At 40.4% G+C, this 13,707-nt stretch overlaps 1 protein-coding gene across 3 annotated transcripts in view; it reads right to left on the bottom strand.

Annotated features, from left to right (window-relative positions):
* The window catches only part of LOC124619910 (anoctamin-1-like), a 244,349-nt gene that overhangs the window by 65,578 nt on the left and 165,064 nt on the right, over window positions 1-13,707 (bottom strand). The gene's annotated exons all lie outside the window — the stretch shown is intronic.

Below are 13,707 nucleotides of genomic sequence, written 5' to 3' on the forward strand. Positions count from 1 at the left end.
CATAAACGTTTATTGATAATTTTGTTATGGAACTACTAACTAGCTAGCTAACTAACTGAAACAAAATTTACGAAAAATCAGTAACAACAAAAAATGAATCACAATAAAATATGTCTGAGTCACCAGAGTGTAGAATACTAAGGCAACAACCCTCTGGATTAGAAACCAGAAGGTAATGGTACCACAAAAGTATCCAGTCTCAACACCTTCAGGAAACATCAGTGATGAAGTCAACAGAAATGATGATGACATTAATGTAAAGCCACTAAAGCTGGATGAATGGTTAAAGTCTTAGATTTAGCATCCTGTTGACAGTCAGGTCATTAGAGACTGAGTCCTAGCTCAGACAAGTATGGAAAATAAAAATCGTAAGGAACACTTCTATTCACTGGAGAAGGGTTTAGGGAAACGACGAGAAAGCTGGATCAGGAAATGAGAATTTGGGCTGTGCTCACCTATCTGTATCTGTATCTGTTGGTTCGAACATTTACGCTTCAGGTATGCACCCGGGAAAGTGTTTGGGACCCTTGTTGTTCATGTTGTACATTAATGAACTTGCAGACAATATCAGTAGTAACGTCAGACTTTTCGCCTACGATGTAGTTATCTATAATTAAGTACTGTGTGAAATAAGCTACACAAATATCAAGACTTTGCCGTCCGCAAGTCTCGTACAAATGGGCTGGAAAGCATCATCGCTCGATCAGAACAGGAGAGTTTTCGTTAACAGACAGTCTAATACGGTTTGATGGAACCATGTAAAAGTTCGAATTTCGTCAGACTGAAGACAACGGGTCATGCATTCAAATAACTGGGGGGCATTTTACACCTTCAAAACCGTGAAATAGCTGGATTACATACGAGGGGGAATTTCCGTTCAAAATCAATTACTTGTAGGTAGGTGCGCTTTTTACATGTCAGCGCATGAATCAGCTACCAATCACACTGCGCGTGGCTCGGTGACAACGACTGACAACTTGTGACGAATGTACAGTATGCCGACAACTGCACATGCGCAAAAACATACGTAGGAGACGTTGTCTGCCAAACGGATGTTAACCAATTCCCTCCTCGATCACTAACGTTACAGTAATGGATTTTGTGCTTTTGTCTCTTCTCAATTTTTATTTCAATTTTTGCTTTTTTTTCTTGACATTTTGCAAAGGTTGCATGACTACGTGGTATTTTTCCTATGACTTTCTTTCCCTACACAAGATACAAACCATCTCCAATCAAAAGGTTACATTGGTTTTACAATGTTTTAAAAATAAACCACACTGAGCGTCAGTAAGAATGAAAATAGATGAAACACGTTTTTATTGAAAATTGTTTCAACGATGAAAGAGGAGGAAAATAATTTTGTATGTTATTTGGCACACAGAAATAAAAAAGACACAAGGGATAAGATAAGATGGCCCTGTATGCTGCCTTCCAAAAAAAGTTATATTTCTTTACACCTATATATTTTCTCGGGTAAATAAATGTCGACGTTTGCAACTGTTTGGACGACACACTTCCTATTCTTTCAGTTCTCAGTAGCATCAAGAGTCTACAACACGATCCATTCACGAATATCAGCTAAGAATCTGATTTGATCATCACTAAATTATCATCATTGTTAATTCATTAATTCTCTGACTACTTTGAGACTTTTTTTTTACGAAGAAGGGATCCTTATAATTTTAGTTACACGTTCATGTGCAAAACTGCATATTAGGCAGCACTAACTCGCACGCATTTTTTGAATCACCAGTCATTTTGCCATGGGTAGTCGACTGAGACGAGAAGTCGCTAACATAAAACGTTCTCCATGTGCAAATCTGAGAAAAACAAGTTATTTGTTTAAAGTGATGAATCCTTGTTCTGCAACGAAAGTTATCTGCAATAATGTATAACATTATGGCATTATTGGCCAGGGGCTCCGTCTCGGGCGCCTGGTTAAAGTCTTCCTATTTGACCCCACTTTGACGATGAAGATGAGATAAAACGAATGCAACACAAACATCCAGTCCTCGAGCGAAGAAAAACTTCGACCCAGCTCACAATCGAACCTGGGGCCGCGTGATCTACAGGCAGCTACGCATTCCAATACACCAGGGGTGTCCACCAAACCCGCGGCCCAAAGCAAGTATCAAAGCGGCCTAAGAAACGAATACCTATCACACGAATCCACAAAATTCCGTTCTGAATATTTTCAATTTGAAACTCCAGCCACACGATACTATTCTCTCTTCTCTCATTGGCCCATCCCATTCGCCCTCCCCTCTTTTTTTCTCGGGGGTTGCTGTTAGTGTTAAGAATATTGTGTGCGACCAAAAAACACTAGTCTTCTTCCAATGTAGCTCAGTAACCTAAAAGATTGGACACCCATGCACTAGACTGCGACCTGCTGACTTAACAGTCAGCGACCGTGGAATGATACAGCTCTGTAATGGGGATGCTACAAAGAAACAGATGTGGCTATCAGCTCTAACCGTGGATCGATGACGGACGCGCGACGAAATTCCACTGACACGCCCTTTTCTCTGGGGCGACGCCCTTTCGCTTGGAGTTCGCTTGCAAAGCTGGCTGACGTTTTTATGGTTCATTAGGCCCTCCGAACTGGTACGAACTTCAGCCTTTATATTTCCGTCCTATTTGTGATTTGCCCATTCTGTGGGACCTTGTATATGCATTGGGTCTCTCTCCTAACTGTCGTTAGGTGCATTATTACACTTTCGTTGACCTCATTCAATGTATTATGTCCAAGCACCAGCACTACATCAGATATCTGAAGCTAAATATTCATTTATACTCTTCCACTTCATTCACTTCAAACACAGAGCGCAGTATCGTCGCTGACCTACCTCTTCTTAATTATTTCCGTCATTAAAAATACTGGAGAAAAAGTTGATCACTCCCAGGACGCCTCACGCCAACACAGTGTGCCACCATTTCTTGATTTTATTAGGAGAAGGAGAGTGTCCCCTAGTTTCTCCAGACATGCCACATCCAGCTGAAGCGATTCAACCCCGTGAAGTTACCAAAAGGCAGGAATACTGACTGTTACGTTTACCCTTTTTTCTATGGCATTAATATCGGTTAATTTAGCGAGTCAGATGAGGTGCGATAGGGTGTATGAGTATTCGTCCAACCAGGAATGTATGCAGGCAGTCCTATGCACATGGTGGTTGTCACCTGGAAGATAAGAATGTCCACAGTATACTCATCAAGTTGTAGAAGAAAGGACAACATATGGTCTCCAAGAACGTTCAAATGAACATCCTGGTTCTTGGTCACAGTAACCCGAATGAGTAGCCCCAAAAGACATGCTACGAACAATGGCCCCAAAACATCACACGTCCATCTCTGGCCTGAACTACACACTATAGACACTACGGATTAAGTGCCTCTCCGATCTATCAGGGTACTCGATGCCTTTCATCATTTGGAAAAGTTGAGAGGAGCATTTATTATGTGCCCCTATGAGCAACGCCCTTTGCAAGGGATCCGATTTCGATTATCCACTGCATGTCGTTCCCTTCGCAATGTTCACTTTGGAACTGATTGAGATGGATCTGCATTCGGTGACAGCAGCAATACTTGTTTTGTGTGAAACTGGTTGTCACAATGTGTAACATATCCCCGATCCCTGTCGGTTAGGATCTTTTCGCGACCGCTGTTCTCACACTGTGTTACGTGGCTGTAAGTGGTACACCATTCCTAGTAGATGTTCAGCAGTTGGCATTGACGCATCAACAATTGGGCTATTTCATTCACAACGTGGTCATGGCCATGTTCAAATCCGGTAGCTCATTTCATTCACATTTCCATGCTGGCCTGCCTTACTGCACTTGTTCAATATAATCGGCTAGCACACACACGCCATTTCACTGCCATGACATACATCGTCAGTAAGGGTCACATGACCACCTAGTCCCAATTAAACCAGCTAGAGCAATCCAAAGTGACCAGTGTGCTCTTTTTAAGGGAACGGGTGACTAATATTTTATCTGGTGATCTTACCGGCTAACGCGACAACTACTTTACTTTGGATAGTACCTGCAGCAATGGTTTTTCCTTATGTCTCAGAAGCCTAATAAGGATACCACTTCGGCCAATGACTAAAGTGCGCACTAGAGCAGCCTTTCTATGGTGATCTTCGATGACTTAACGATTCTTCAAGGTAGGAAAGGTAAACTCTAGCTTCCTATCAATATCAGTGTTACTAGAGATGGAGCCCAAAAGCAGTTGGTCAAGCGTGGGACACGAACCTGGGGAGTGGTATTTTTGAAGTTCACGTTCCGATATTCGGAAACATATTGAAGGACAGATCAATATGGTAGGACAGCGATTTGAATAGCGTTACTACCTAAATCGAATTGAGTGTCTAAATGCTGAGAACGCTCCAGGAGATGAGAGAATACAGGGCATATTCCGTATCACTTCAGGCAGGGGAGTTGCCTTCATAGTCTCGGATGTTATTGAATTAAGCATGTGTTAAAATGAAGGACTAAGTAAGAAACACATTTGTTGTTTTCTCCAAAAAAATTTCTGCTCCGAGATACAGCCCTCCATAGATGACAGTGCGCATACCATTTTGAAGATGTGAATTTTGGAAAAAATTTAAAAATGCTGTATCTCTGAAACAGTTCTAGATATTAAGTTAGGGTTTTTTTATTTAAAATTGCTTCACGATTACAAAGAAATCTTCCATTTGGACTTATCTGTCAAAGTTCTTTTACTATAACGTTCTGAACTTTTTTATAATTTACGGAATTTTTTTTTTCAAAAATGCCAATCCCTAACATTTTGATTTTTTTCTGTTGATTATTACCATGTAGTACTATATTTTCTGTAAAGGAGAGCTTGAGCTTCCACTTTTATTTTCGACAGGTTTTATTTTAAAAAATCATTTTATTTAACTTTCAAGGATAATGTATGTCTTCACTGAAATTGTTTCTTAGTAATTTATTTGTTACAATGTTTATTTCTATTGTCTTTGTTGCAGTTATTTCTTTTCACTTTCATTGTTGCAGTTATTCCTTTCACTTTGTTGTAGTTTCTTTTCCATGGTTGTTCATTGCAAGTTTCTTTATAGTACTTGTTCAGAGCTCGTTTGTTTACTGGAGAGGCTTCTAAGAAATCTGAAACCATCCAGTGAGTCCTGTGTTTTCGTGAGGGATTTGCCAGTTGACACAGTTGCAGTGTGTTGTGTGAAAAGGACTGTTTGAAATGTCTTCTGACTGGGGCCACAGAAGAGTGAAGTGTGATGACTATTTGCATATCCATAAAAGAGTGATAGGTAAGACAAACAAAAAAGCAGACTTGGTTCATGTTGGGAATAAGTGTTCTCATTTGAAGACTCTGCTTCGAAGTGAAGATGTTTCCAGGGACGATTTTTTGTGTTCTAAATGTTTTGACAGAATAACAACAATGATAGAATCTGAACAAGGTGAAGTCTCCCACAGTGCAGAAGATGCAGTGTTGACATCAATAGAGGAAAAATTAAAGACCCTGAATCAGTCAACTACAGAGATGTTCGTCCTTTTTTTCACAAATATCAATTCATCTGTTGAATATTGTGCATCCTACAATGAAAAGGTGCAATTTTAACTATTATTCCAGAGACATTTTCAAACAAAACAATTTTAACCACGTTCCGTCAGTATCAAAGTAAATGGTAAACAAATCAAGAAATGTGAGGTCTGTAAAAGGAGTCTTTGGAAGACCAGATCCCTATAATGGTCATCTTGTAGAAGCAGCTCAAGTTCAAATAGTGCAGTCATTTTATCTGGAAGATAAATGGAACTATTCTCGCCAGAGTGCCAACAAAAAGGACACTATAACTGTAACAGTTGAAGGACATATAGTTGTGGAAGTGAAGAGGTATACATGATTCGCAGTATTAAAGAAACGTTTGCAGTTTAAGAGAGCAACTATACAACTTCACATATTGGAAGATCAAAATATTATGCACTACGACCTAAGTGAGTAGTTCTGCACCCACCTAGAGATCTCTGTTTATGTGTGTACAGCGCGAATTTTGAACTTTGTGTGGTAACTTTGAAGAACTTATTGGAGCATGTGACATATGATACCTTGGTTTGGTGTGTGAAGTCATTACTAGTCTATGACGTAAAGTGAGAGACTTGTTTGTTTCCAGAATGTGATGGCTGCCCTGGAAAGGGACGACTGTCTTTACAGACACTTGGCCTGGAAGACATAGCAGATAACTCTGCAGAAATTACATATGTGACATGGGAGGAAAATAAACTAATTATGAAAACTGTTGTCTTTGACAGTTTCGTTGATGAACTTGGTAAATGGTCAGTGTAAGCTGTAACACACCAGCACCTGAGGAAATTGCAACAACAACACATTGCAGAAGTGGAAGGGTGTGTACAGGCTGAAGAACTATTTTAGTGCTTCACTATGATTTTGCCGAGAACTGGTCTGTAATTCTCCCACAGGAAGTACAACGGTATCATTGGAGTAATTAGCAACTTTCAATTTTTACAGGAGTGAAATATTTTCAAAACAAGACCACAAGTGTTGCAGTTATAAGTGATGACATAGGACATGACTCAGCACATGCTTTGCTAGCAGTACACAAAATTCTTCAACTACAAACAGCGGTAGAGAAGATCCTCATTATTTCGGATGGTGCTCCTAGTCATTTTAAAAATCATTACCAGCTGTTTGAATTGAGTAAGTCGCTTGTGCCAACTGACTGGGTATACAGTACTAATGGTCACGGGAAGAGGCCTTTTGATGCTGTAGGCGGCCTGCTGATGCACTACGCTACAAAATAATCTTTCCAGTCCAAATACAGCTGCGATTTAGAATACTGAGGACTTTACAAGAGTCGTGAAATCTTACACATCCGCAGCCCTCATTCTTTTGTCCAATGAGGAAATCGAAGAATTCCATGACCAGAAAAAAGAACAATGGTCCAAACAAACTACTCCTGTGAAAGGAATTCAGAAGGCACATTTTTTGACTCAAAGTTATGGGCGAACTCATATTGCACGCACTTTATAGAGCAAGAAAGAAGAAATTTAGTTCGTTCAGCCAGCACCTCAGAAACAGCAGGATAATATTCAGATTCACAACTTGAGGAGAGAGATGTTAGTGGCGTGTGTGTATGACTGTGACTGGTGGATTGCAGAGATTAGGGGTACCAAAATGAGTTAAACGGAACTGTAGTGAACTTTATGCTACCACATGGATCAGCGGCTGGATATAGGTTTCCAGCTGAATGACAACAACGACGACTACGACGACGACTACAACAACAACATCAGTGCTCACTTCCTGTTCCTATTGGTTCAATAGGAAGGCATCCATCTATATCAAAGGAAGATACTAAAGCAGTGGAACACATTTTTAGTTCATTGACTGGCTAATTTCAGAACAAAACAGAGTGCACAGAAGTTGTATGAATTGAAACCTTCAAGTCTTTGGACCTTTCACATACATTTTGGAACCATGCTTGAAAAATGAGTCTCTTACTCATATTTCAAAAATAAAATTATGTTAAATAAGGCTAGGTTTTGATTTTTATGAGTCTGTTGTGTGATAATGTGGTAATAAAACAGGTTTTATGTATGGAAAAATTTCAATTGTTTATAAAACCGGTCGAACCTAAAAGTGGAAGCTCTCCTTTTCAGGGAATGTGGAACTATATGGTACTAATCAGAAAAAAACAATTTTATGGACTGGCATTTTTGAAAATTTTTTTCCATAAATTATAAAAATATTCAGAATGCTATAGTAAAAGAACTTTGGCAGATATGTCCAAATGGAGGATTTCTTTGTAATCATAAAGCAATTATCTTTCAAATAAAAAAAAACCAACAAAAATCTAGAACCGTTTGAGAGAGACAGCATTTTAAGAATTTTTCCAAAATTCGCATCTTCAAAATGGTATGCACAGTGTCATCTATGGAGGGCTATATCTCTGAGCAGAAATTTTTCTGAAGAAAACATAAAAATACATGTTCCTTACTTAGCCCTTCACTTTAACATATGCTAAATTCAATAACATCCGAGACTATTCGTATACTCTCGCTCGCTGTGTGCAGACTATTAGTCCTACATAAAAATGAAGAGGACCTGTTTGTAAGAAATTTAATGTATTGTAGCAGGATAGGTTTTCTCTGGAGGCCACGGTTTTCAAGTTATTCAAGAAAAACGTGTTTGAAGGTCACTTTTGAACATTTTTCTTGACTAATTCTGAAACTACAGCCTTTAGGAAATCGTATCTGTTCCCAGAGACTTCCCTCTCTTTACATGAAGTCCAGTCCCTACATTCTACCTCCATTGAAATTAAGATCACCTGTCTGTCATTTTTGTTACCTTCTGCAAACTTCGCACTTACCGCTATCTCCTATGTTTAGAGGTGGAGGAGATTAGAGCTTAACGTCTCGTCGACAATAAGGTCATTAGAGACAGAGCTCAAGCTCGGATTAGGGATGGAAGTCGTCCGTGCCCTTTCAAAGGGCATTTGCCTGAAACGATTTACGGAAATCACAGGAAACCTAAATCAGGATTGTCGGACGCGGGTTTGTACCGTCGTCCTCCCGAAAGGGAGTCCAGTGTGCTAACAACAGCGCCACCTCGCTCGGTCTATGATTAAAAAATCATCTGTTTCATTAGACAGCGTTTCCATTCGCAGCAAAGATTTATGCAAACTGTCTGCTACATCTGTCTTTCTTAAGTATTTACTGTTGCAGAGAGAACCGCCCAGGAATGATATTGGTACTAAATTATTGTTACATTTGATTCAGTAAGGCTCGCCCCAGAATTCCTTATACATTTTTTTTCTAAATAAAGTAGCAGTTTTTCCATTCCACAGCTCGTGCTTTGACTGTTACATCAAAATTCTGTAGCTGTTTCATTTTTACGTTTCTTCTTTCCAAATGAGCTTCCTCCACGGTCTCGCTGCCTGCCTTGCTTCACAGCGTAGCCTAAGCTTCGTAATTATTTTTCCAGGGAATGCTTACTATTTTTTATAGTAACTTCACTGTCAGGCGTTGATTCTTCCATTGCCTTCTGTATGACATCTTTTTAACGAAAGTACTGTCAGCGCATTTTTAGGGCGTCGAAGTGCATACAAACGTGCCGGTATCTATTTCTCAGTAGTTTCTTTTTTTTCCGTGTCTCAACGGGTGCATTAATTTACGTATGTGCTTGGGAGGAAGTAAACAAGATCTGGATAGTGTGTACATAGGAGTGATCGCAGGTCTAATAAAATGGCAGCGAGAGTACGGTTCCTAATGAGGTTTCAAGAACTTTTTCGGATTTGATCCATTATAAATGGTCTTTTTCGGATTAATTTCGGGCTGGTTCAGGATTTCTGCCTTCGAAAACGCCGAAATCTATACAAGGAGAGAGACTTTTTTTAACAGTACAAAATCTAGAGATACTGTGCTCTATTTTGTGTGTGCGCCACAATCTAGCAATAAATTCAACATATGCTTGTATAAGTATCTTTATTCTTTACAATTCACGAAAACGTATAGCAGGCTCTGGCTCGAAACTAGATACTATCACATAAAACACGCGTAACGTTCGTCCCATTATTACGGCATATTATCGCCTTTAGACAGCCCTTCACCTGATGTACTCACTACATATGCTTTTGAAGACAAAGTTCGCCGCTGCAGAAAAATGTGTAGCGACCACAGCAAGGCCTATTTAACAGATTGCTTCCAACGACTAGCAGATTGAGACACCAGGGTCAGGACTATCGACACCTGCGATGATTCCGCTAAGTAATGATAATGAAGATAACAGTACCTAGTGTATAATGAAAAACATGACACTTTAGTGACGGAATATTGTTACGAGTCATATTGAGTGAAACACATATTCCAGTTGCCCGCACAATTATATGAGCGTTTGCGATCTATACCGCAGATCTATTCCTGCAGATACACAACATTTACCAAGAAAATGTTAAACAATTGAAAATGAGACATGGGAGGAAAACTCAGGCATTTTCAAGACTGGAGTTTCACTCACGATAAACTACAAAATATTCTTCAGGCTTCTGCGACGTATATTTGCAAGCAAGAATACACGATTGAAGAAAGAAACATGGAGTAACGTTGGTAGCAGTCCATACATACCAACGTGCTGAGATTTATGATGCGAACCATTGAGCCTCATCTGGATGGAAATGTTGGTACCCCCATTTAGGGTGGGTGTGCAGCGTAGCTGGTGTTCAACAGTAGATTATGCGAATCAACGGCAGGTTCTCAGATTTTTCTTCATATACAGAATACGCAGACAGCTAAAATATACCGTCGGAAGTTTATAAGACATTGAAGTAGACTGTGTAGACGACAGAAGGCATATCACACAATGGCCATAGGTTTGAACGTCGAAGTGACGCTGTCTTGGCTAAGTGGCCGGTCATTTTTTAGTAGCTGTTTGTTAATTACTTAGCTGTCTCTCGCGTCGCTCCTCTAAGAACGCAGCATCCCTCCCTTTACAAATTGTTCACCGTTTGCTAACGGGCGTCTACACCGGAAACAGAAGCTCCAGTGTTCGAAAGCAGAGGATTTACTAGAGGATTATCCCCGGCAATTTAAGAGTAACAGCGAACTTTAACGTCATTTAACAAAATACTCTGTGGTACGTAAATATGAGAAAAAGGAAGATCAAGTTTTAATGTTCCGTCGACTTACCAGCTCGTTTTGTATTATCGCGAAATAGGGGAGTGAGTGTCACGGGTACGATATGCGAGTTGGGGTGACAATCATTAGTCCGCAGCTCGTGGTCGTGCGGTAGCGTTCTCGCTTCCCACGCCCGGGTTCCCAGGTTCGATTCCCGGCGGGGTCAGGGATTTTCTCGGCCTCGTGATGACTGGGTGTTGTGTGATGTCCTTAGGTTAGTTAGGTTTAAGTAGTTCTAAGTTCTAGGGGACTGATGACCATAGATGTTAAGTCCCATAGTGCTCAGAGCCATTTTTTTTTTGACAATCATTAGAAAAAAGGCGTTCATCAATGTGCCGAGATCTTTTCAAGAAATGTCTATTTTCAGCGTTCCCCTCCGAGTGCGAAAGTATTTTGTTGATACCCACCTACATAAGGAGGAATGATAATTGTAATAAAATAAGGGAAATCAGGTTTCCCATGGAAAAGTTTAGGTGTTCGTTTTTCACTCGTGGTGTTAAGAGAGTGGAACGGTAGAGGAACTGTGTGAAAGTTGTTCGACGAACCCTCTGCCAAGTACTTAATTGTGAATTACAGAGTAGTCATGTAGACAAGGACACGGCAAACTGTTATTTATTGCTCTTTCCTCGGATAAAGAAACGACTGCGTGGCAGGCACTTCCAGAACGACGAGTTCATTTTCGAAGTTCAACGTCCCATGCACAGCCAAAGCGCAGTCTTCTGTTACTTTGGTCACCACCAGATCATCCACCCCTGAGGAAAAACATGTGTCGCATTAAAGGGTAAATGTGCAGAGAAAGGAAGGGCTAAGGCCGTCATTAAGTTTCATGGTCAGCGTTTGATTTTTTTCAAGGTGGTAATTCAAAATTTACGACTACCCTTCGTGTCCTCTTAAAAATACAATGTCATATACTTCTGTTAGCTCTCTGTAATTCGTGTTTGTCATAGAAATGTCTGTCACAATGTGTGTCAAGTACAGGAATATTTTTGCACCGGTGGAATGGCTCAGAAATGTCCAAAGCAGCCAGAATGTCGTCTCCCAGAACGTTACGTGGTCATCAGGAGCAGCCCACAATGGAGTGCACGTACACATGATAGAACCACTGAAATTATTGACAAGCTACAAAAGGAAATTTTGCCAATACTCTCAAACTCAGAAACAGTTAGCATGACATATTCACCATCTCTTTAAGAACAAGCACAGTCTCCCACAAAAGGGAAAAATGGGAAATTAGTTGGAGGTAGAACGTTAAGATGGGAGAACCTTTTCATAATTCGGCAAGCCGTCAGCGAAAAGTTCGTGTTATTGGCATTAAACAGCGGTCCATATTTCCCCTGGGCTGATTCCTGTCCGCTTCGTCAGTCAGTCATTCAGTCATACTGCATGGTCTGGATGAGGGAGGGGGGTGTTTTGCGCTTCACGCTCTCTCTGGCTGTAAATGCGTCAGTTTCTCGCGGTCGACACTAAATCACGACCCCCCCCCCCCCCCCCACCCTCATCCTTGCTGAACAAAACAAGGCTGTATATAATCTGTACTTTTTTGTCCGCGCGGTTCCTTCCTGCTAAGATGCTTTCTGTTCCTTTTTCTAACAACGGGTTTGGGTAACGCTAAATTAACTGTTATTTTCCACACGCATTTTCTTTAAAGCTTATTTTCATGAACTGGGAACTTTCATCAAAGTAGGCCTACAGTATCGGGCTTTTTCTGAGTATAATTTATCAATTACAAGGCCAACATTTATGCTTTTTGCAATAGCGTGTTCAATCCACAACAATTTTGTGCCTGTGTCCCAGCGGTGAGCTGGCTGCGGGTGCTAAGTTCCGACCCTCAGGCCAACCCCTAGCTACGACGCTGGAATCCGCGCACGGTCTTATGGTAAAACTGTTATAACTCTGCTTCCAGGCTGCTTATAAAGAAGAAATGTGTACCAGATTTTACATTAGACCCGCAATAATATAAGTGTCGAAACAGCATCCAACTTCGTGCATTATTTTTTGCATAATGCGAGTACAAACAGGCACGCAGAAGAAATTATAAAAATATTTTTTTCCGTCTATTGCGCTTCTATAGACCATTAAAATTATGTGTTCTTAACCATTTCCTATATTCAGACATCGGACACTTATCAATTTGTTGTATGTATAGATTTGCTGGAAATGTAACCATAATTCATAAAATGAACACTGAGTTAGAATATGTGTTGCGAAATCATGATTTGCTATTTTAATAAATTAATTATGAAGAAATCAAGGCTATAAAGGTCCAGGTCAACCCCAAGAAATCCTAGGTCATACTTACATCTCATCCAAAGTTAATCAGCCGGTACTTTCGCGAAACAGTCCCTCAAATACTTCTCAATGGTACCCAACTACCATACCAAAAAACAGTAAAAGACCTTGGAATAATCTTGGATGAACACCTAAACTGGGAAGAACAAACAGTCACAGGTTGCCAGAAATCGCTCTCCTCCCTACACGCAATTCAAAAATTTAGAAAAATATTTCCAACCCATGTTAAACAAAAACTAGTCCAAACACTAGTCTTGCCTAATCTTTACTACTGTGATGTAGTTCAACACGGCACAAATAGTGAAAATTCTAGATGCCTCGAGCTAGTGATGAATGCTTGCGTTAGATACGTATGCAATATACGGTTGTATGATCATATCAGTCCTTCATACTCCCAGCTAGGTTGGATACGCCCACATAAGGCACGCGATCTCCACACGATGTGCTTACTTCATCGATTTCTTAGCCACTGGTGCCTCCAATACTTATTTTCTCACATTAAACACCTATCATCATTCCACAACCGCAATACCTGATCGGATACGTCTAGCATCTTGGCTGTACCTTTACATAACACAAAATCTTTCTCCGTGTCATTCTCCATCTCAGCCATACGACTATGGAACGCGCTCCCCTGTGATCTGCGTCTTATCCAGAACCACTCAACATTCAAGAGGGAACTCAAAACTTACATATTAGGGACGGTATAGCCACCATTGTTGTGCCCCTCTCATCTCTTTCTTTCTCCTCTCCA

This window comes from Schistocerca americana, chromosome 6, assembly GCF_021461395.2.
Source record: "Schistocerca americana isolate TAMUIC-IGC-003095 chromosome 6, iqSchAmer2.1, whole genome shotgun sequence".
NCBI classification, from domain to species: Eukaryota; Metazoa; Arthropoda; class Insecta; order Orthoptera; family Acrididae; genus Schistocerca; species Schistocerca americana.